The sequence below is a fragment of the Dermochelys coriacea genome, chromosome 7, assembly GCF_009764565.3.
Source record: "Dermochelys coriacea isolate rDerCor1 chromosome 7, rDerCor1.pri.v4, whole genome shotgun sequence".
NCBI classification, from domain to species: Eukaryota; Metazoa; Chordata; order Testudines; family Dermochelyidae; genus Dermochelys; species Dermochelys coriacea.
The window spans coordinates 20,888,722-20,911,412 of NC_050074.1; the positions used below are offsets into that span (position 1 = coordinate 20,888,722).

Below are 22,691 nucleotides of genomic sequence, written 5' to 3' on the forward strand. Positions count from 1 at the left end.
TACGGTACCTAGAGGGGGAGTTTAAGCAGGCAGAATGTAACTAACCATTTGGGATTAGCCCAAAACACAGCGGTTTGATTCAATCTGCTACTAATCATAGTGGGCCAACCCCTAGATCCTATTGAAGTCAGTGACAAATTTCCCATTGACTTCAGTGGAAGTAGAATGTTATTTATTTGTTGCAATTCATAACATCTAAAAAGGAGTCCATCTGCCCTTCAACATGACACTATTTGAAACACCAATACAGAAAAACCAGCAGCCACTCACCCAGACAAATTCCAACAAAACTTTATCCCAGTATAACCCAGTAGGCAGAACTTTACCTTCCAAATCTTCGTTCCCCATAAACAATCAACCTATATTAGGATCTAACCCAGAGGCAGGCAAACTACGGCCCGCAGGAAACATCCATCCTGCGGGACCGTCCTGCCAGGCCCTTGAGCTCCCAGCTGGGGAAGCTAGCCCCTGGCCCCTCCCCTGCTATTCCTCCTCCCCCGCAGCCTCAGCACGCCACGCCACCATTTCTAAACTCCAGGCAGTGGACAAACAAAGCAGAAATCACCAAAATTAGATCCTGGGCAGTAATGAGTAAATCTTAAGTTTGCAAGTTCAGTTCAGAGAACACCTAAAATTCTTGGGGCCAGCTCCTCAACTGGCACAAATAGGCATAGCACCGCGGCCCTAGAGCTTATCTAAAAGTCACTGGGACTGGTTTGTGTGGAATCCTACAAGATTATGGGATTGCTACTGAAAAGATAGATAGATAGATAGATAGATAGATAGATAGATAGATAGATAGATAGATAGATAGATAGATATTGCAAATCGGTTTAGGCTCTTTGGATGAAAGGCACTACATAAATGTTGGTCATTATTTACTACCTGCCAAACACAGCAGTATATACAAGGGCATGACAGGAGGCATGCCCTTCCCTGTGGTGTAAGCAGACAAAGCTGACATGCTATAAATACACAGATGTATTTTTACATTTGTTATTGCGAAGCCAGGATGGTCGTTGGGATGCAGAAATGTTGCTGAGATTTTTTTCTAGTTATAATTAGACTTCATTACTGTCCTAATGTAATAGCTGGTGATACAGTCATGTGCATTTGGTTTAAAATTACATGTACTTGGGCCTAAATCCTGCCCCAAACCTGAATAATTAATCTGACTTCGGCGTGATAGTGGAGCCATACTCCATTTACTGTTTCTATACTCTAATGGCTGGAGCAGCCTTCATGGTTCACATCCTCATCCCTTCCTTGGGAAGATGCTCCTTGTCAGGGATCCTCCAGTCCTACCTATATCCTAGCATCATGAGCCTCTGCAGAGTTATTTACTGTGGTATGTAAGGGAGGGCATTCTCCCTGTAGGGGCTCTTGGCTTGCTGACTTCCTACCCCTACACTGTGGTTCTACCATGTCTGGGGTTTTCTTCACCTGAGAAGATTGGGGCAGGATTTACCGAGACCAAATGTGATGCGAATGCTTTCAAAATCTAAAAATAAGTAACACCTGTCATTATAAATGATTAGGAGAAGCTTCTAAGCTTAAATCTTGACTGAGCATGGAATATTTTAAAGGTTTTTTTTGCTGGCACTAACCATCTACATTCCGTGACTGACAGCATGGGAACCATCTTAAGCAAACTGCTAAGAGCTTTTCTCAGGAGAATGGTGACACTGGGCTCTGGGTGTGAAGCTGACAGGCACATAATCATACAAGGGGACTTGCTGGAGCAGTTCCTCACTACAAATCCACAAGAAAGTGGAATTAAATGATTGGAAGTGACAGCTAGAGAGAATCATGCCTGTCTCTGTTTAATCTTCCTGGGAGGATAATGTAACCAAAACAAGGGCAAGGAACAGCTTATACTGCTTACCACTTTGATATAGCTCTTTGGGCAGGGCATTTTTTTTTTGATCTTGCACAGTGCCAAGGACATTGCTGATGTTAAACAAATAATAATAAGCTTACTGCAGTTTAGTACCCATACTGCTCACATTGTTGTTTTAGCCACTTCTTCAGCCACTATGTGCCATGATTGGAAAGGTGAACTCTCATGAAGAAAAGAAAGCTGGTTGGTGCACATTCAACTCTATCGAGGACATCCTCCAAGGAAAAATCAACAAGGCAACATGCGCCAAGCCTTTGAACTCAACAGTACTGCAGTACTACTTGTACGGCAAGAATAGAGGAGCAACAGCTGTCTGTCACAGAGAGGGTGATGGAAAGAAGAATTCTGGGGATTTCAATCCACAGCTGAATCCCCTGTATGTGATCAGACAGCAGAGTGGAGTGCAGGATGTCGTTGAAAGCAGGCACAGTAAAATGCGATGGGCAGGGCATATAGCTAGGCTCACTGACAATCAATGGACTGCAGATGTTGCCAAGCGGTACCCAGGAGAACTGAAACGACCAAAGAGATGGGAGCCAACCTCCAAAGAGATGGGAAGCTTTTACTGTGAAAAAGCATGGCTGCACATGGAGAAGAAAGGCCAGGATAAGAGAAGAATGGAAGACTTCTTGTGATCGGCGTGATCTATATGAGGACCGAAGGACCAATCGATCAAGGTGATCAAGGTGACCTCTCACTTGCACACAAGAAGCCCTGATTTTTGGTCCCCAGGTTCCAACAATGCTTGTCCAGTTTCTCTCTCACACACACACACACGCTTTGCATGCACATACTGGCACTTTTGTACCAGCATGCACAGATAGAAGATTCTAACATCTGCACATCACTGATGTAATATTCTCATGGAAACCCCATTTGCCCATGGTGAGGTCCCACTGCAAACCAAATGTAGAAATGTAAAGTCCATTGCGCCTTCAGACACTGCAGACCTCACTCCCTTTACTGAGCTAATTTGTTAGAACTCATTAGGATTTTACTCATTCATTCATTGAAAATTTGGAGAGGGTCCAGAGAAGAGCCAAGAGAATGATTAAAGGATTAGAAAACCTGTCTTATAGCGCTAGACCCATAGAACTCAATCTATTTAGCTTAACAAAAAGAAGGTTATGTGTCTTGATTACAGTCTATAAGTACCTGCACAGGGTATAAATCTTTAACAATGGGCTCTTCAATATAGCTTAGAAAGGTATAATATGATCCAATGGCTGGAAGTTGAAGCAAGATAAATTCAGACTGGAAATAAGAGTAATTAACCACTGGAAAAATTTACTAAGGGTCGTGATGGATTCTCCATCATTGTCAATTTTTAAATCAAGATTAGATGTTTTTCTAAATATTTGATCTAGGGATTATTTGGGGGAAGTTCTTTAGCCTGTGTTATAGAGGAGGTCAGACTTGATGATCACAATCATCCCTTCTGGCCTTGGAATCTATTAATCTATGAATTAGAATCTTGTTTTCAGTTTTGATCTGAATGGACCATTCCATTGAATCATAGACTGAAAAGGCTTTCTGGGTCATCTAGTTCATTTTTTTAGCAATTCCAGATCGTTTCCTACAGTATCTTCATGACTGTAAGATGATAGGTTAACTGACCAAGGTTTTTTGCCCTGTCTCTTAGAGAGGAACTCAAGGAAAGTGATGAAAACCCATTCCCTTAGCAAACTATTGTATTCCACAGTTAAACTGATTTTATTGCTAGGAAATAATTTTACCAATGGCTAGCCTAGGTTTTGATTTGCTCAGCATCATCTCTGACTTCTAGTTTTGCTTCCCACAACAATTCTTTCCCTTCTTTACTGATGATGCCATTCAGATATTTGTAGACTGTTTTCAAATCATTTCTTAATCATCTTTTACAGCCTGGCAGTATACATTTAGCTCCATTAACCTTACTTTCTTTAGCTGCTACTCTGCAAGGTTAGACTCTCCCATCAGATCACTCTCCATCCTGTCCCCATGGTATCTGAACATAGAATTACCATACAACCTAGAAGACACTGAGTAGTCCCTAGGGGCATTTCGCTTAAGTCGATGGGCTGTCACCAGGAGTGAGTCTGGCCCATTGTGAGGAAGTCGACTGTAATCCACTCCCCTTTGCAATGGAGCACAGTAGGGGGGGGGAACAAGCCTAAAGAGTTGTTTTTTGCTTTTTAGAGAACAAATATCACCAGCAGCAGTCCGTTTGCCCAGCCATGCTGCCAGTATTTTCTCTTTGAAACAGTTTCGATAGCGGTATCCCTTAATAATCATGGCTTTTTCATTCATTCAAAAGATTCCTCTGAATTACTTTTTGTAGAATGAAAAGGCTTTTTTCTACTCTCCAATCTCTACTCCCGATACATACTCTCAATTTTTCTTTTTATATTGTGTTTTTGAATTATGTTTTCTTTCAAAGATTAAAAAAATTGACTGCATGAGTATGTCACCCTCTTATCAGGGAAATCTGCTACCCATTTCCCTCCATTGCTATCATCAGTTCAGCTCCACCAGTGTTAACATTGAGAAAGTGGCCCTAGTGTCAATAGAACCAAAGCCAAAATTACTGGGTGAAGTTCTTTGGCCTGTGTTACGTAGGAGGTCAAACTAGACGGTCATAATGGTCCTTTCAGGCCTTCAAATCTAGGACTCTATAAAAGCCACTCTGACTCAGTGGAAGCTATTGTTACTTTCTGTCTGTCTCCCCTGGTGTTTACGTAGTTCTTCTTTGTTAACACAACCCTTTGCTGCAACCAAAGAGCAGTAAAAGCACATGCATAGAGTATAGTAGTAGTTCTTTTCTACATCTGGAAGAGCAGAGGCAGTTTTGCATGCTTGGGGCACAAACAGGTGTGGGTTCTCTTCCTGGGATCAACGTAAGTAACAAATTCTATTGCTTCTCTTGTGAATACACAAATAAAGATAATTGACTCTTTGCACTTCTATTTTTATTTTGACTCAGACCAAAGACAACATATGGGTGTGACCTGAACTCAGTTCCCTTGATAAACTGCTTTTTATGCCATTCCCATAATGAATTTAAGACATCAGCTGTTAATACTGCTGTGGCCTGATTGCGTCTTTCCTGGTATTAAAAAAAGAATTCAGAGAACCTGCTTAATACTCGCAGCTCTATCCAATTTAAGAAGAGGATTTAAAGGCCCAATTATATCACTTATTGGCTGATTCTGAGCTGGGACTGTAAACTGTGTCGGAATCTTTTGGGTCCGACAGAAATAAAATGATACACACCGGAACATTTGTACAAAAGCTCTTATTTACTTTACATGTAATTTTCTGCATTCTCTGTGCTGCCATTGCAAACACTTGCTTTTGTATAGGAATTTGCTTCTTAACAATGCAGCTTCTTTTGTCTGATCCTAATGTAAAGGTATATTAATGATACTTTGTAATTGCATAGCTCCTTTCCTCTGAGGATCTCAAAGCACTTCACAAGCTTTAATAATAAATCCATTTTAATAGATGGAAAACTAAGACTCAGGAAGGAAACTTTCCAAAGAAATCTGTGGTAGAGACAGAAATAGAACCTAGGAATCTTGACTACCAGCCTCCTGATGTAAACACAGACCCATTCCCATCCCATAGCAGAGAATAGAACACTGGAGTCCTGATTCTCAATCCCCTCCTCTAACCAGTAAACAATTTCTCCCTAATGGCATTGTGCTTCTGATAGTGCAGTCTGTTATCAAGGGAGTTGCAGTTCAGCACTCTGGACCAGATTCACCTCTCAGTTATAACAATACAAACCCTGAGTGAATCCATTGAAGTGAATGGCACTATTCTAAATTTGCACAGGTTCAACTGAAGCAGAATTTGTTCCTCTGAATTTAGTGCAAGATCAAGCAGGAGAAGAAGATGGTCTCAGAGAGAGAAAAAACAAATCATATTTTGACAAAAATAGCTTTGATAATTAGTGGAAGGGACAGGGGAAATCACGAGGATGGCACAAAAGGGAAATTGAAGCATATCATTTTTTCATAAGTGGATAAGGAATCGTGGGGCCTGATTCTGATCATTATTATGTGTATCATAGTAGCTCCAAGCAAGAGCAGTGTTTCAGGGTGCTAAGCATTATGCAAACACATGGCAAGAGACAGTCCCTGCCCCCAAAGATCTTATGCTCTAATAGAGAAAGAGCATAAGAAAGGGAGTTTATGGTCCTCATTTTACAGATGGGGAACTGAGGCTCAGAGGGACTAAATGATTTGTTCACACAGAACAGCTATGGCAGAATGAGAAATTGAACCTCCACCTCCTAAATGCTAGACTGTAGCCTTTCCCACAAGACCATCCTTCCTCTCGCCTCGGTGTCATTTGGGAGTATAAGGAGGTATAAGGAGGCGTCATCACTGAGGTACATTTGATGCAGATTTGCAGTGAAGCATTCTTTGAACCTCTTGAATATCTGAAAAGGCCTATGTATTGGTGAGTGGCAAGGTTTGCCACTATAGACTATAGCCTTTCCCACAATACCATCCTTCCTCTCACCTTGGTGTCATTTGGGAGTAATCCTTGGATGTCAGTGGAATGACACAGGTAATACCCATGTAAGTGGGAGCAGAATCAGGCCCATGTGCTTCAGAAATGGAAGTGGAAATGACCAATTTGGTGATCTTCTGCATCTCCCTGGCCAGTGCAGGATTGTGTCCTTTAGTATATTTGCTAGGGCTTTACCCATTCTAGTTTGATATGGATCTTTCACGTGATGCGTGATGGTAAAATATCTTCTTCCTAATGGGAGGCAGAGGGAGAATCTGGATAAGTGGATGCTATTTCAAGCAATTAGAAGAGGTTCTGGAATTATTCTGGTTATATCGACATCATCTCCACACTGAGGTTGCTCTGGGACATGCTATTGGTTTTTGTGGATCCCAGACATTTGTAATTCAGAGTTAGTTTAACTGCTTATGAATTTGTACCCAAACTTTCAGAGCAGCTGACATCATCTTTTAGATTTTTTTCTGAGCAATGAGGACGAACACTTACATTTGGTCAGCTGGATTAGCCTTCTAAGGAGGTGTCATCACTGAGGTACATCTGATGCAGATTTGCAGTGAAGCATTCTTTGAACCTCTTGAATATCTGAAAAAGACTATGTATTGGTGAGTGGCAAGGTTTGGCACCACCTGCTGTTCTTTAATGCAAAGAGGCACGCAAAGGCCTCAGCTGTATTTGTATGTTTCCACTGCAGCGGCCGTTCCTTGGTTTTGCGGGAGTAATGCTCATCAGGAAATGACTCCAGACATTTTCAGAGCTTGGAACATGCTCCGGATTTTTATACTGAAGTCCATTTTGGATGACTTGAGCGAACTGCGGCCACTGGGAGCTGCAGGCGGCCGTGCCTGCGGATGGTCAATGAAAACAAACTAACTGTCTCACGACCTGCCAGCAGATTACTGTCCCCTCTCAGTCTTCCCTTCTCCAGACTAAACAAAACCAATTTTTTCCATCTTCCCTCATAGGTCATGTTTTCTAGACCTTTAATTATTTTTGTTACTCTTCTCTGGACTTTCTACAATTTGTCCACATCTTTCCTGAAATGTGGTGCCCAGAACTGGACACAATACTCCAGCTGAATCCCTTATCAGCACAGAGTAGAGCGGAAGAATTACTTCTCATGTCTTCGCAAAAAGAAAAGGAGTACTTGTGGCACCTTAGAGACTAACAAATTTATTAGAGCATAAGCTTTCGTGAGCTACAGCTCACTTCATCGGATGCAGTGAGCTGTAGCTCACGAAAGCTTATGCTCTAATAAATTTGTTAGTCTCTAAGGTGCCACAAGGACTCCTTTTCTTTTTGCGAATACAGACTAACACGGCTGCTACTCTGAAACTTCTCATGTCTTGTTTACAACACTCCTGCTAATACATCCCAGAATGATATTTGCTATTTTTTTCCAACAGTGTTACACTTGTGATATAACAGGGTCAGGGAGCAGTGAGAGAGGGGAAATATATAAACCCTCGGCTAATTAAGGCGTGGTTCCCTGTAGACTAGGGAGGGTTGCTAGAGGTTAATTGGAGCACCTGTGTCAATTAAGGCCCTGTCAGGAACCTAATAAAACCCCCTGCTTCAGGCAGTCAGGGTTTGTGAGGAAGGAGAGAGGACTGGAGTTTGGAGGTGTGTTGCTGGGACTTGAAAGACCAGAGAACCAAAGGAAGGGAGACTCCCTCCTGCTGTGTCAAGGCCCGAGGGTAGCTCTACCCAAGGGGGAAGAGGGTAAGAAACCCACAGGGGCTGAGATGGACTGAGGCTCAGGATGAGGAGCAAACCCAGACCCCTCCCCTACTTCCCTCCTCTACCCCCTTCCCGAGCCACTAGCAGGGCCCTTGGTGCCCCAAGAGCAGGGACAAGGGGTGACATCTTAGCCCCCCATCAGGAAAAGTGTGGGACCCACTGTACCACCATTGGCCATTTTGTAACACACTGTTGACTTGTATTTAGTTTGTGATCCACTGTGACACCCAGATCTCTTTCTGCAGTACTCCTTCCTGGGCAGTTATTTCCCATTTTGTATGTGCAACTGATTGCTCCTTCCTAAGTGGAGTACTTTGCATTTGTCCTTATTGAATGTCATGGGTTGATGGGCTAATGTAATATGGCAATTCCTATTTCCTAAGATCAAGAATAAAGATCCTTTGGGTCCTTTTATTATCATAATTGTTTTGATGTTAAAAATACATCATATGAGGGGAGAAGATGACCAGAAATTCACAAATGCTCCTATCTCAGCTATGCCTAAGCATGAGGCCTGTAACCCAAGTTCCCTCTAAGTGGCACAGCTACCTATTAAGTCCCGTGCAGGGGCTCAAGGCTGCAGCAGGGAGAGATGCCTCTCCCTCCCCCCCGCCCAAGCCCATGGACCTGCTGTGACGGGGAGAGGTGCCTCTCCCTCCCACTCCCGAAGCCCATGTGCTGCTGTGGGGAGAGAGAGCTGGGGGGAGTCCTCTCTCCCCGCCGTAACTCCCGGGCAGCCTGCACCCCAAACCCTTCATCCCCAGCCTCATTCCAGAGTCGTACTCCTATCTGGAGCCCTGAGCCCCTCATCCCCAGCCCCATCCCAGAGCCCTCACTCCCCCCCATACCCTAATCTTCTGCCCCAGCCCTGAGCCCTCTTCCCACACTCCAAACCCCTCAGCCCCACCCCACATGAATTTTGTTGTGTGACACATCAGCTCCATATTGGTGCACATATCACCTCCATATAGGTGCACATATCAAAATTCATTCCGCACATGCGTGGGAAAAATTAGAGGGAACCCTGCGTAACTCATCATTTCAGTTCAAAATGTACCACCAGACATTATCCCACTGTTTGTTGCCACCAATCGAAGTTGGAAATTGACATCAGAAATGCTGAAACAGGAACTGAAGCTAAAGAAAGCTTTGCAAATGCAGAAGGTATTGCAAGACGCAACTGTGATCCTCCTGTGAAAAGCACTCACCCCAATAGTTCTACTGATGTGAACTGGCAGCCCATATTTCCAGTACAGCTTTGCATTGTTGACATTCTGAGACCCTGCCCGGTGCGATTTAAAATTCTTTTGGCACCATCTTTGCTTCCTTTTTTCAGTCTATAGAAGGAATCCCATAGCAGAGATGTATTAGAGGTAAAACTGAGCACAGAAGAGTGTGAGTTAAAAATGCCATGCCAACTAGAAAGTATATGTAATCAGGTTTGCATAAATGAATTTCACTTCTGAAAGTCAAAAATGCTTGGCATATTATGAAAGGAGTTCCTTTTTACATCTCCAAATAGCAAAATAGACAAAGCAAAAACAAGCACAGATTAACCAGGTCCTAACTGGTTCCATTCCATCCATTCCAGCTAAAGCTGGCAAATCATAAAAAAGGGTATATTCGATTACCATATTTTAGCATTATTGTAACTTACCTGAGCTAGTCAGTTCCATGTTTAATCTTTCTCAAACAAAAAAGGAACATGTTGTTTGGACCCAAATGGACACATGTTGGAGTTGAGGCGTTAGCCTTCTGCATCTGAGGACCTTAGTTCAAATCCCATCATAGCTCACGTGGGAAGTAAGTTTCTGAGGGGACACAGTGTGGCCTAGAAGACAGAGCACTGGACTAGAACTCAGGAAACCTGCCCCATATTCCTGGCTCCCCCACTGACCTACTGTGTGATTTTGAGCCAGTAATTTCACTTTCTGTGATTTGATTTCCTCACCAGTAAAATGGGGGTAATGGTACTTAGCTCCTTTGTAGAGCACTTGGGGATCTACGAATTGAAAGCATTGGATAAGAGCGAGATATTGGAATTCTTAGTCTCAACCGAGTCCCCAGTGAACTGTCTTTCATATTACAAAAATCATTCACTGGTTTGCCTTCTTGTGGCAGCTGCCCAGTGCAGAAACTCACTGACTTAGACATCAAATACAAAAAGACAACATAGTGGGCATCCCACGGGCATCTCCTTATGAGATGTGGGCAACATTTCTTACCGCCTGCGGGGCAAATGTCAACCAGCGGCCGGGATGCTACCTTGAGGGGACCACTGCACCAGTGTGCTTGACAGCAGGGCTGGCTGGGGGGCAAGGTCCCCTCTTGCCTCTACCTCCAAAAAGGGGAGAGATACTAGCAGGTGAGTGAAGGCACTCAGAGAACCTCCTAGTGTGATGATTAGCTCCCCATGGGGTGGGAGCCCATGAGAAATGGCAAAGGCTCAATGAGCTCTGAGTGACTGCACTGGGCTATTCCCTGAGGGGAACCTTGGGCGTAATTTGAACACTAAAGTTGCACCCTGGTTTAAACCCATACCACGTGTCCTTGCCTTCTTCCATATGATGAGCACAGCAGTTTGGCAAGAACTGCAGTCTCTGTGCTGGAAAGGCCTAGGACTGGCATATCAGGGTGTGGTGCAGGTCAGGACTGAAGTGCATGGGTAGAGTTGTGTGAGTTCCAGGGTTAGACTTGCAAGTGGCACTGAGACTAGGCTGAGCTGCATTGGCAGAGCTATGGAAGAAGGGACCGCAGAGCTGGACTATGCAGGAGTATTCCAAGTCAGGGTTGAGGTGCATTGGTTACAGGGGCAGTGTGGGGGGGCCTTGTGCGGACTGTAGCTGCCCCAAAATTTGCCTTAGCCCTCCCATAGTCATCCCATAGCAGCCGCCACTCTCTGGCCACCCACCTGCGAAGGCAGAGCAGAGAGAGCTGCGGCTGCTCGCTAGGTGCCCAGCTCTAAAGGCAGCGCTGCCACCAACAGCTGTGCAGGAGTAAACCCAGGTGGGGGGGGGAGCGCAACCCCCCAGCCCGTGTCCCTGCCCACTCGAGTTCGCCACCCAGGGCAGGTGGAGGGTCCAAGGTTCCCCACAGCGGCCCAGACCGACCTGCTTCGGCCTTGGCTTCTGGGCCCCACCCCCTGCTGTCGCTGTTCCCTGATGGCTCCGCTGGCCCCAGAGCCAGGTCCCCCCACCAGGCCATTTGCTACCAGCTGCAAACAGTCAAAGGATGGTGGGGAGCTGAGGAGCAACTGCAGCCCTGGGCCCTGAGCAGCAGCAGCAGAAGGAGATGGAGGAGGACTGTGGCTGCCCGCACCATGGCATCAGCTAGTGCAGCAGCCACCCTACAGTGCAAAGGGGCAGGGCCTTGTGCTGAGCGGGGGCACAGCCCTCTCAATTTTTTGTCTAACCCGCCTCAGCCTCCCCATCCCACTGGGGAGAGGCTGGCGCTGCCCCTGATTGATTCTGTGGATGAAATGAAGCTGGCACTGGGCCTGGCCACACTCAGCCTCACTCTAAATTTCAGGTACTTCCAGGGCGGAAGGGTGTTCTTGTGGTAAAAGGACTAGCCTGGAACTCTGGATTCAATTCCCAGCTCTGTCACAGATTTCCTGGGCAAATCACTGAATCTCTCTGTGCCTCAGTTCGCTACCCATTAAAAGGGATATTAACACTCCCCTATCTCACAGGAGTCTTCTCAGGATAGATCCATTAAGTTTGTAAGGTTGCCAGACACTACAGCAGTAGGGACCATATATGGTAAGTATCTAAATAGATCAGAAATGGGAATTACAATGTCATGAGCACTCGGGTTTACAAGCTTCACACAAAGAATGAAGCAAAGAGACGAATGGCAGAAAAAGCAGGAGCTAAAAAATGAATGATCAAAATAGCACAAGAATTACATTAAAACCCAAACCAGGTGATGAAATGACAGAACTACCACAGCACGCAGCAGTCTCTCCCCTGCATTATTCTGTCTTTTGTGCATGGTCTGACCTACTTGGTATATTTTCCCCACACTAAGGCCTTACCACTAAGTATCTTAGAACCCTCAAATCGCATTCCAGATTTATAATGGCAAAGCAGCTGTCAGCTTAGAGTCCTGCCATCGTATCCCTCCCATCTGTTCATCTATATTGCATTACTGCCAATGAGAGCAGGAAGGCTGAAACTGTATTGCATGGAAGGATAGCAACTTGCTGCAGGACCCACAGGGCCAGATGATATCATTTGCATTTCCAAGAACCTTGGAATCTTCCCTGTTCTTGAAGAACAGTGGGCGAGAGTCCAACCAGAAGAAGGGAGAAGAGACAAAGACAAAAAGGATTAAGTTCAGTGGTGCGACGGTGGCATCTGAGTTAAACAACACAGACATCACCAGTTTTGTGGGGAAGTGGACATTTGACTCCAGGGTGGGGCTCAGGATCACTTGAGACCTCCTTAGAGAGGCAAAGCTGATACTGTAGCTTTCCCAGAACACTCCCTCCTCCTCCAACCTTGATGTGCTATTAGATATCAGGCATATCAGTCGACCTTGGCCGTTTTAAATCCATAGGGTGAAATCAACTCAGCTGAAACACAAACTTAGCCGAGCAGAAGCAGAAGCTCCTCCTGAATACATTAATTTGTTAATGTTTGTACAGTACTTTGAAGATGAAAAGGGCTACATTAGAATTAAGTAGTAGCTCAAGGCACAACCCTGAAGCCTTTACTCAGTACTTACACTGGCAAAACTCCAAATGGAAGTTAATGGCTTGTTTGCCTAAGTAAGGATTGAGTAAATAAGGGGTGGGGACTTCAGGGTTTGGCTCCAAATGAATACTACTACCTTGCGCTTACAGAGCACCAAAAGGTATATGTCTCCTTTCACCAAGGATCTGAAATCACTTTACAAAGATGGGGAACCAGATATGGAGAAGTTAAGGCTACGTCTACACTACAGACCTTACAGGGGCACAGCTGCACCATTGCAGCAGTGCTGCAGTAAGGTCTCCTGTGTAGTTGCTCTATGCCAGCAGGATAATTAAACTAACAAGCAGGGATAGCTATGTCGGCAGGAGAGTGTCTCCTACCAACACAGCGCTGTCCACACCAGCGCTTTTGTCAGTAAAACTTTTGTCTGTCAGGGCAGTGTTTTATTCACACCCCGGACCAACAAAAGTTTTACCGACATAAGTGCTAGTGTAGCCATAGCCTATCTTGCCCAGGTTCACACAGTCTGTAGCTCAACTGCAAATAGAATCCAGGTCTCCTGACTCCTAGTCCCTTGAGCCAACCACTTGATTCCAGCGGCCCCCTTCTCATTTGGAAACCACTGCCAAGGAGAAAAAATAAAGAAATTTGTAGTTAGCAAAGTTGGCAGCATCACTCATAAGTCTGGGTCAGGACCAGAGTGTGGGAAGAACCCCTGGGATTCCCACTTCTTGGGACCATGGATATCAGATAAGGAGGCAAATGTATTAGGTGTCTGTGTGGGTGTGACTAGTGCTCTGTCTCCTGCTACTTCATTCATGATACAAGTGGAGGAGGCTGCAGATGGGGAAATGACAAGCAGTCAACAGTTGCTAAGGGAGTTAGAAGGAGCAAAGGAAATTCCCATTCTCTACCCTAATGAAACTGAAGAGGCATGACATTGCCCTGTCAATATCATTCAGCTTTAGTAAAGGTGCAGCCAGATCCAAGTTCCCATAGTCCTCTTGCCAACAGACTGTGTCCCTAAGAAATAGATGCTTGATATTGTCAGGGTCCATTCCCTTACCCCCACAACACCATTACACCAACTGGTCTGCTCCTCGTCTACCCTGCAGCTTCTGCCTCTGGGGGTAGATATGACCAAAGAACCAGAAAACTCTTCCAGGGCAGCAAAAACTCCTGATGCTTCATGACTAATCCTTCTGATATGCATCCAAAGCCCAGGTCCCAGTTCCATTACCCATGCCATAGACACACACACAATCACTCTGAACTCAGCCCCTCAGCCCATGCTCAGTATTTTGGTGCTCTATGACATCCATTTCCAGCAGGTCCTGGAGTTGCTATCTGCTTGCCTTGGACCTTATGAAACTAACACATTCTCACAAATTCTTTTTCTGGCAGAACATGGACAGCGGAAGGCAGAGATGCTCCAATCGGTCCATATTGTTATACTGAATGCCAGCCCAGACAACCCAAACCTCTTAAAAGGACACAATACATGCATCACAAGCAGCTGATCTCTCAACTCCCAGGGTCCATCTGGTTTGTGGGTAGCCGCATGATCAGCAAAGGGAACTATGATGCATGATGCTATTTCTGAATCGCTGCTTTATAATTTTCTATTTAACTTCTAGACCTTTGTTTTCTGTGGGCCAAATCCTTCCCTGGGGAAAGCTATCACTGAGGTCAATAAACCAAATCACATGGTCTTTGGGCAGTCAAATTCCCTTTGACTTCAGTGGCAGCTTTGTCTGAAGGCTTTTCTACACTGAGGGTATGTCTACACAGCAAAGAAAAACCCAGGACTGCGTAGTAATCCTCCCCAAGAGACAACAGCTAGGTTTATGGGAGAATTCTCCTGTCAACCTAGCGCTGTCTACACCAGGATTAGGTTAATTTAATTGCATCATTCAGGGGTGTGGATTTTTCACATCCCTGAGTGACAGTTATACCGACCTAATTTCTTAGTGTAGACCAGCCCATAGACAAAGGAATGTATATTTGATTCTCTGACCAGCCTGATTGTCACTCAAAGACAATGAAGGTCCAAATTTACAGGTAAGTAGTAAACAGGATCATCAAGACAGCAGGGGTGTAGATGGCAGGGAACAGAACAATTTTCATTTTAGCAAACACAAGTGGTGGGGGGAAAAGAGTATGGAGCCTCCTTCACCACCAGAATCCATGCTTCCTCCCTGCTTGAATACACTTTACTTTGAGGGGTAACCCTCAGAAGAATCCATGTCAAAGGTTCACTGGTCTATAGAGACAGGAGATCTGAATATCAAGTGATGAGCCATTGAATCAACTGATGGTATGCAATATTACTGTATTATAAAAGTGTATAGAGTGAGGTCTTTTCTGAAAGCTAATGACAGACTGGTGATTAAAATCATTGTGAAAGGTATATAGTACACTGCATAAGGATTTATGGAATCTCATTCCTATTGGGCTGTACAGTCTACCCTGACAGAAGGGAAGGTCACAGCTATCTACCTGTCTTCTATGTAAATTAATCATGGTGAAATCAGAAACAATGGAAGCCCCATTTACATAGAAATCATACCAGGGGATGGGGAAGCCCACAGGAAGGGAAGAACAACATGAGTTGATCCTGCTTTTTGAAACAAGTTCACTGAACTTTGGAACATATAAGCAAGGACAGAAGCCATCTTTGGCATCCATCACCAGACAGGCACCAGGGAACAGAGCTCTTGAAAGCTGAGAAAGATGGCTCCTACAACCAAGGTGGGGGGCAGTTTGAAGTCTCTGGAACAGAATATAGGAGAGAAACCTCCTTAGGCAAAGAAGACCAGGGAAGCCAGGATCTTGTACTTTTGTGGAAGGTCCTGGCTGAGGGAAAGATAGCCATGGCTGAGAAGAAGCAAGACTGAGGAGAGAAGTCATCTTGAACAAAGCCTGTATCTTGCTAGATTAAGTTTTAGACTTTTATATGCATATTTGGTTTTATTTTACTTGTAACTCTTTCTATATCCATTCCTTACACTTGAACTCTCTTAACCCTATGTATATTTTGTGAATAAATTTATTTCATTTTTACCTTAAACCAACTCAGTGCTGTGTTTAAAGGGAAGGGTGTATTTACCCCCCAGTTAAGTTATTAAGCTGTGATGTGTTTTGTCTCTTTAGAGGAGCAAACAAACCATATTGTTTCTCTGAACTGTCCAGGAAAGAGCTCGAGATTGCAGAGCACGTGGTTTGGGGAAAGTGTGGGACTGGGGTGTGTTGGGGTTACCCTGCTGGTTGTAACTAAGGCTGGTAGAAGCCAGAGTGGGGCTCCTGGGGTCAGAGCTGCTAAACCAGGGTTGGCTGCACAGCACACAGACACTCAGGGTGTGACCTGCATGCTGGTAGGCTGGTTGGGAGCTACCAAAGCAAAGCATTGCAAAGCACCCAAGATTGCAGGGCAGGCAGTGACAAAACCCCTCACTGGTTTGGCTAGCACCCAAAAATGTAAGAGTGAAAATCTGAAAATTTTATAAGCATTCTCTCCACTCCATTATCCAAGTCATAAATGAAAATATTGAATAGTGCCAGACTCAGGACTGACCCCTGTGGTACATCACTAGATACTCCCTCTCAGTTCGACAGTGAACCATTGATAACTACTCTCTTTCAACCAGTTGTGCATGCACCTTATAGTAATTCTATCTAGACCACATTTTCCTAGTTTGTTTATGACACCGTTATATAGGACTCTGTTAAAAGCCTTAAAATCAAGATATATCATATCTGCAGCTTTCCCCTTATCCACTAGGCCAGTAACCATGTCAAAGAAGGAAATTAGGTTGGTTTGGCATGAATTATTCTTGACAAATCCACGCTGCCTATTCATTATAACCCTGTTATCCTCCAGATGCTTACAAACTGATTGTTTAATTTGTTTCAGCATCTTTCCAGGTATCAAAGTTAGGGTGACTGGTCTATAATTCCCCAGGTCCTCTTTGTTTCTGTTTTTAAAGATAGATATTATGTTTGCCCTTCTCCAGTCCTCTGGGACCTCACTCAGGCTCCACAAGTTCCTGAAGATAATTGCTAATGGTTACAAGATTGCTTCAGCTAGTTCCTTAAGTACCTTAGGATGAATTTCATCAGGCCCTGCTGACTTGAATACATTTAATTTATCTAAATATTCTTTACTCTGTTCTGTCCCTATTTTGACTTGCATTCCTTACCTCTTGTTGTTAATATTGATTACCCATTAATTACCCATAACTCACTGAATCTGGGGGCGGGGGGAGATGTGGGAGGAAGGGAAGTTACTCTCCTTTTCCTCACATTCCTTAAAAAGTCTGTGCATAATGTGAATATTTTGCTGCACAGTGTTGCAAGGTCCTGTTCTGGGCTTGATTAAATCACAGGATTCTTTGCTGGAATAGAAAATACTCCTAGCCTCCTTAGTCTTTGACACAAAATGTTTGTTTTGCTTCCAGTCTCCCAGCACATACAGTAGATAACACAGAAAACACTCAATATAGTTGGAGATCACTGCAAGCGGAATAGAGAATAGAATTAGTGCATAGCGAAACAAAAGCTCACTTGCAACTTTTCCTTCTGCATTGCTTGGTATGTGCTATTTCTCAACCAGAGTAAGGAGGAAATCATGCGATTAATCAGTCCAACACTGGTGTTCAGTGCACAGGGCAAAACCCACCTCTGGTGGCCATAAGTGGGTTAATATCCAACTCCATTTCCTTTCATCCCTACCCCATCCGCATTCTGCTAATCAAAGGGGATGACAGCCTTTTCCTCAGACCTATATAGGCACCCATCCACACAGGTACACTCACACAGAAGCACACTTACAGAAGCAGTCATTAGTGTCCCGCCTGAAGGTACAGGATCCCACAGGAACACAGATCTCTCTGTGAGGTTGTGAATTTAGATCAAAAGCTGTAAACACAGAGTGCAGACTAATAGTAATTATCCTGCAGGAGCACTCTGGTATTAATGCTGTCAAATGTCCAACACAAGGGACCTAATTTTGTCGTCAGATACCTGGTTGTAATCCTTATTGAAATCAATGAAAGCTGCACCTTTGTATCTGAGGGTAGAACTGGGCTCCTGAGTTACACCCGTGTTTCTAAGGGTATATTTATGCCCAGTATTCTGAAGTCTGTGCTAGAGAAGTTAGGCTCAAAAGCTGCATCACTTTCAGAGTGTCATTTTCCATGAGACTTTGCAGGTTACACAGTTCCTGCAGATGCTGCACATCTCCAAGAAAATGCCAATCTCCTGTGACTCCTTCATGGATCTCAGCAGCAGCCAGATCCTACATTCCTTGTGAACCATGAAACTCCCATTCGCTTCAAAGGGGATTTGTGGTGTGCATAATTGGATCCACAATCTGCACCCCCTACATGCACATACATTCACATAACACTCATATGCCCGTGCACACACGTACACACACATACACTTCATTAGCACCTTCACTGAATAATGCAGAATTCCCAGGGCTCACAGTTCATTCAGCTTGTTTTGTGAAGCTTATAGTAGCTGTCTTTTCTATACATGCATTTAAGAACTGTTCCTACAGGCTTAATTCACCCAAGTGGGGCCACTTTTATATGAGTCAGGGCTGCAGGTGGGCACCCACTGGGAACGTACTGTAGGTCTCTTGCAGCCGCAGGAGGGGAAGGAAGAATACTCATTCCAAATGCTAATTGCACCTTGTGATTCCTGACGGCAGTTCTTCTGTGCTTGCAAGTTCTCATTTCTTTTTTCCTTTTGCTCCAAACAGACAATTTAATCTGCCTGAGAGAACCTTTTGACACTGTATCAGTCTGTAACAAGCTCCTGCTGGGAGCAGCTGGACTGGTATGCAAGGATTGGAAAGGCAGACCTTTCCCTTCAGAGAAAGCCAGGAAACAGAAGGTTACTATCTCAGGACAGGGAGTTCAGGCTGAACCTGGCATGGGTCTACGGAGCAGCGGCGGCATCTCTCCACCCTACCCTCAAATTTGGCCTTCAAACATTCTGGGCTGTTGCCCACTGCCTGAGATGTCATTATGAATGAGTATAACTCTCAGAGCTTGTGCAATTAAATTGCTGCCCTGAATTTGCTGAGCCTACGACCCACCTTCTGTGCATGTAAGGCTGGCTGGAGAATCCACCCAAGAAAGAAAGCTAAAGGGCTAATGGAGCTGCTTCACGCAGCGAACCATCTTTGGCGCTATAAGAGTAAATGTGTTGATGGGCTAGAGCTGGGGAGGAGGGGGATGGATGATAGGACACACAGGCACCTTTCCCCATCAGTGTACACATAAGACAGCTATAATTTAGCCCCCAGAGCTCCAGTGCATGAGGAGAGTGGAAGGACAGCTAGAGCCGGCCAAACCCAAGGCGGAGTGTCTGCATGTGGCTGGGCATAGCTAGACCCCAGCACCCTGAGCACTGACCAGCACTGTAAGTGTGGTAAGAATTACTTCACTTTCCCCAGCACCTAGAAGGCTTTGCATAGGTACTGCTGCTCCTACACCAAACTCCAACTCCCGACCAGCCCAGCTCTGCCTCTTATGTGGCATAATTTAGCCCAGTGGTTCTCAAACCATCAGTCATCCTCACAGCCTGGCCTGGGGGTCACAGGATGAACCCAACCAGGGGGGAGCTGGTGTGTTTGGGTGCAGATATCTATGGGTCTATGGGAAGGTCTCTCTCTTACAAGATTGTTCACATTATGGAAGAGGTAGGGAACGTACTTTGAACCTACAGATTCAGCTGAATGCAGCCCCCTGTATCGTCCAGTGTTTGAGCCATTTCTGGACTAGCTTATAGACCCTTCCCTACTGCCTATGACAATTTGACCCTATTAGGGTTTCGAAAAGCTGTGATGTGCCAGCATCTGGATTTCTTATGTAGGTCTGCCACCTGGCTGTCAGAGGGATTAATCAGATTTATATGCTAGCTTTGACCCCGCTGGATAGAGAGGCTCCATCTGTCCTTGCTGTGACCTTTAATGACTTGGGCACCAGGCCCAAGTATTTTTGTTCTAGCGTCAAGTGGGTTTATTCGTGGCTGATTAAATAATCAGGCGAAGTGTTGCTGGTTTAAATAAACATTTTTAGGCCTCTCCTGAATGTGTTCACTGAGTGGATAATAATGATCAGAATACTTTATGCTAATATTGCACCTTTCATCCAATGCCATCAAAATGCTTCACAATCATGGAACTCATTATTAATATCTTTGTTTTTAGAGAAGGGGAAATGAAGGCACATAGAGGTGAAGTGATTCAAGCTAAAGGCTCATGAGTCATTGGCAGAGCACAGAATAGAACCCAGCACTTTTGATGGCTAGTCCTTGGCTCTAATAACTGGACAACATCACATGCAGAAGCAACAATAGAGCTTCTCAGTCTCAGATGCTGAACTTGGAGCTCCCTGCCTCCCAGGCAATTCCCTTCACTCTCCCTCATCCCTTTTGTTGTACCACAAAGAGGAACTTTGTCTGTGTTTGGTGGTGGATAAGGTGACTGGAAGTTCTGATATTATTGTGACTGTCCCGATATTAGAGGCTTAGTTGCCTATAAAAGACCCCCCCCCATCCCCCGGAAAAAAAAAGTGTCCCAATTTTCCACACTTGCTATCTGGTCACCTTACTGGAGGAGTTGATGTCACATGGGGCATAAATGGGGTAGAGAGATAGCTGCATGACCCTAGATCCTTCCTAGCCCTAAGGGTAAACATATTCCTGTGAATTAAGATGTACTGGGTTCCTTGAAAGCTACCTACCATCCTCCCAGCTCCTATGAACACTGCAGTTGGCAGCAGGAGCTGTTCAAAGGTACAGAGCTGCATGGTCAGGGAATACCATGGGCGCTCAAGAGTCTCTGCTCCCACTGTAATCACATCAGCCAGGAGAGTTCACTCAATCCGGCCCCATGCAGCAGCCACTGGATGACCTTCCCCAAGCCAAGCAGCACATAGCTTTATGGTGAGTAAAGGAACAGGGAGAGGGTCATCAAAGAACAAGGGTAAAGACAAAGAAGAAGAAAAAAGTAGATAAAAATACATAGGAAAAGAAAAAATGAGACAAGAAGGGACTCAAAGAGCAGATACATAAGGATGGGAGGGAGACTCAGAACAGAAATGGTAGTAACTGCCAGGCATGGCATAAAGCGACTCTGGGGGCTGGCCTTTGCTAATCCCTCACAAAAAAGATCTAATCAAAACAAGACAGGGAACCACTGCCTTGAATGTAACCTTGTTTACTCTCTAAAAGAACCCATCAATGTTCTTCTCATGTTGAAACTATCACCAGATGATCCCCCCAAAATATCATTTTCCATGAGACCCAGCAGAGACAAAGTTGGAGAATTTGTAACTTGCCAGTGTGAGGGGTCTGGGACCAGTCAGGAGACCCTCAGGATAGCAAAGATCAGATACCTCATGAGCTGACACACTGGGACTGGGATCCTTGTCAGGTTTATAAAATGGTATTGTAAACTGTAGATGGGATATTGGTGCCAATCAGCCGTTATGAAGGGAGTTAGAGAAGATGTGCATGGCTTTAAGAAGGTGGCATTAATTTTACTTTGTGGAAGCTCAGCACGATGTTCAAGCATTGTATGCTTTTGGGTCTAGCTTGTTATATTATCTTGCCAAAAAACAAACAAACAAACCCTGAAGACTTCTCCTACAAACAAACCCCAGCTAAGATGGTGGTTTTGTATGTTCTCCATGAACATAGCCTCATGAGAGGCAGCAGTGTCTGATGGATGCAGAATTTTGTTTCTTTTGCACTGAAAATTGCCTGTGTGCTGGTTTGTCCATAGCTGTGGACACATTTTCACTCATCAATTAGCCTAAAGCTCTGTCACAATGCTAGCTTTGAAAAAAGATACATTTTTTAAAAAAAGATTGGGCCTGTCTGACTTCTATGCAATGGCCAGTGTGGGGGTATTCAGTAAATACCAGAAGCCTAATCTGAAGAGACCATTCTGGAAAAATTAGAAGGAATCCAAGTTTGAAAAGCACAAAGGACTGCAGGGTTTGTGTGTGTGCTGTAGATCAGTGTTTCTCAATGACCAGTCTGTGGACCGGCACCAGTTCCTGAGATTTTCCTGACATGCTTTAGGGCAGCAACAAGCCGGTCTCTGGTATCAAAAAGGTTGAGAAACACTGCTGGAGACTGTATGGTGGTGCATTAGCACCAAAGCATAAACCATTCAGAATCCTGAAAACCTATCAGATTCATGCATTTTGAGGGAAAGTTGGCAACAGTTCCCTTTTTATGAATCCCAAAGATATTTTATTTTAAATAGGAATAGATATAGAATAATTTGGGTTGAAAAGAATGTCTGGTTTTTGTACTGTGTTTGTATAGCATCTGGTCTATGACTCGGAGTTCTAGATGCCACAGTAATACAAATAAATAATAACAACAAAGCAGGTCATCTAGTCTATACCCAGCTTCATGCACTGCAGGAGTGATTTCTTTATTCCACAGTCCTTTCTATTATATAGGGGTCTAGTCTATCTTTGATCTCCAATTACACAAATTCCACAATCAGCCTTGGCAGCTTGCTCCATAGTCTAATTGTTCTAACAGAAAGGTTTAACATTTAACCCATATTACCTTGCTACAGTTTAAGCTGATTTCGTTTTGTTCTCTCCTAATAGGCTAACAAGTATAATTGATCCCACACTTCTTTTGCTCTTTTCAGCAATAATAGAAGGTTTTATATACTGTTTTCCAACTTGCAAAATAATGGACTAACTAGGTATTAAATCAAGATTTAATTAAAAGATTAATATTTATTTTATGTAATTAAATTATTTTATTTGAGTAAAATATTAATATTAATGCTC

General features: G+C 44.3%; 1 long non-coding RNA gene across 1 annotated transcript in view; it reads right to left on the reverse strand.

Moving 5' to 3' along the window:
- LOC119858506 overlaps positions 1-22,691 on the reverse strand; it is a 198,326-nt gene that overhangs the window by 153,837 nt on the left and 21,798 nt on the right. Inside the window, exons 3-6 of the long non-coding RNA XR_005293911.2 lie at positions 9,816-9,989; positions 9,367-9,495; positions 6,908-7,003; positions 6,410-6,652 (exon numbers count right to left, since the gene is read on the reverse strand). This is a non-coding gene — a long non-coding RNA (uncharacterized LOC119858506). The remainder of the gene's footprint in view (positions 1-6,409; positions 6,653-6,907; positions 7,004-9,366; positions 9,496-9,815; positions 9,990-22,691) is intronic.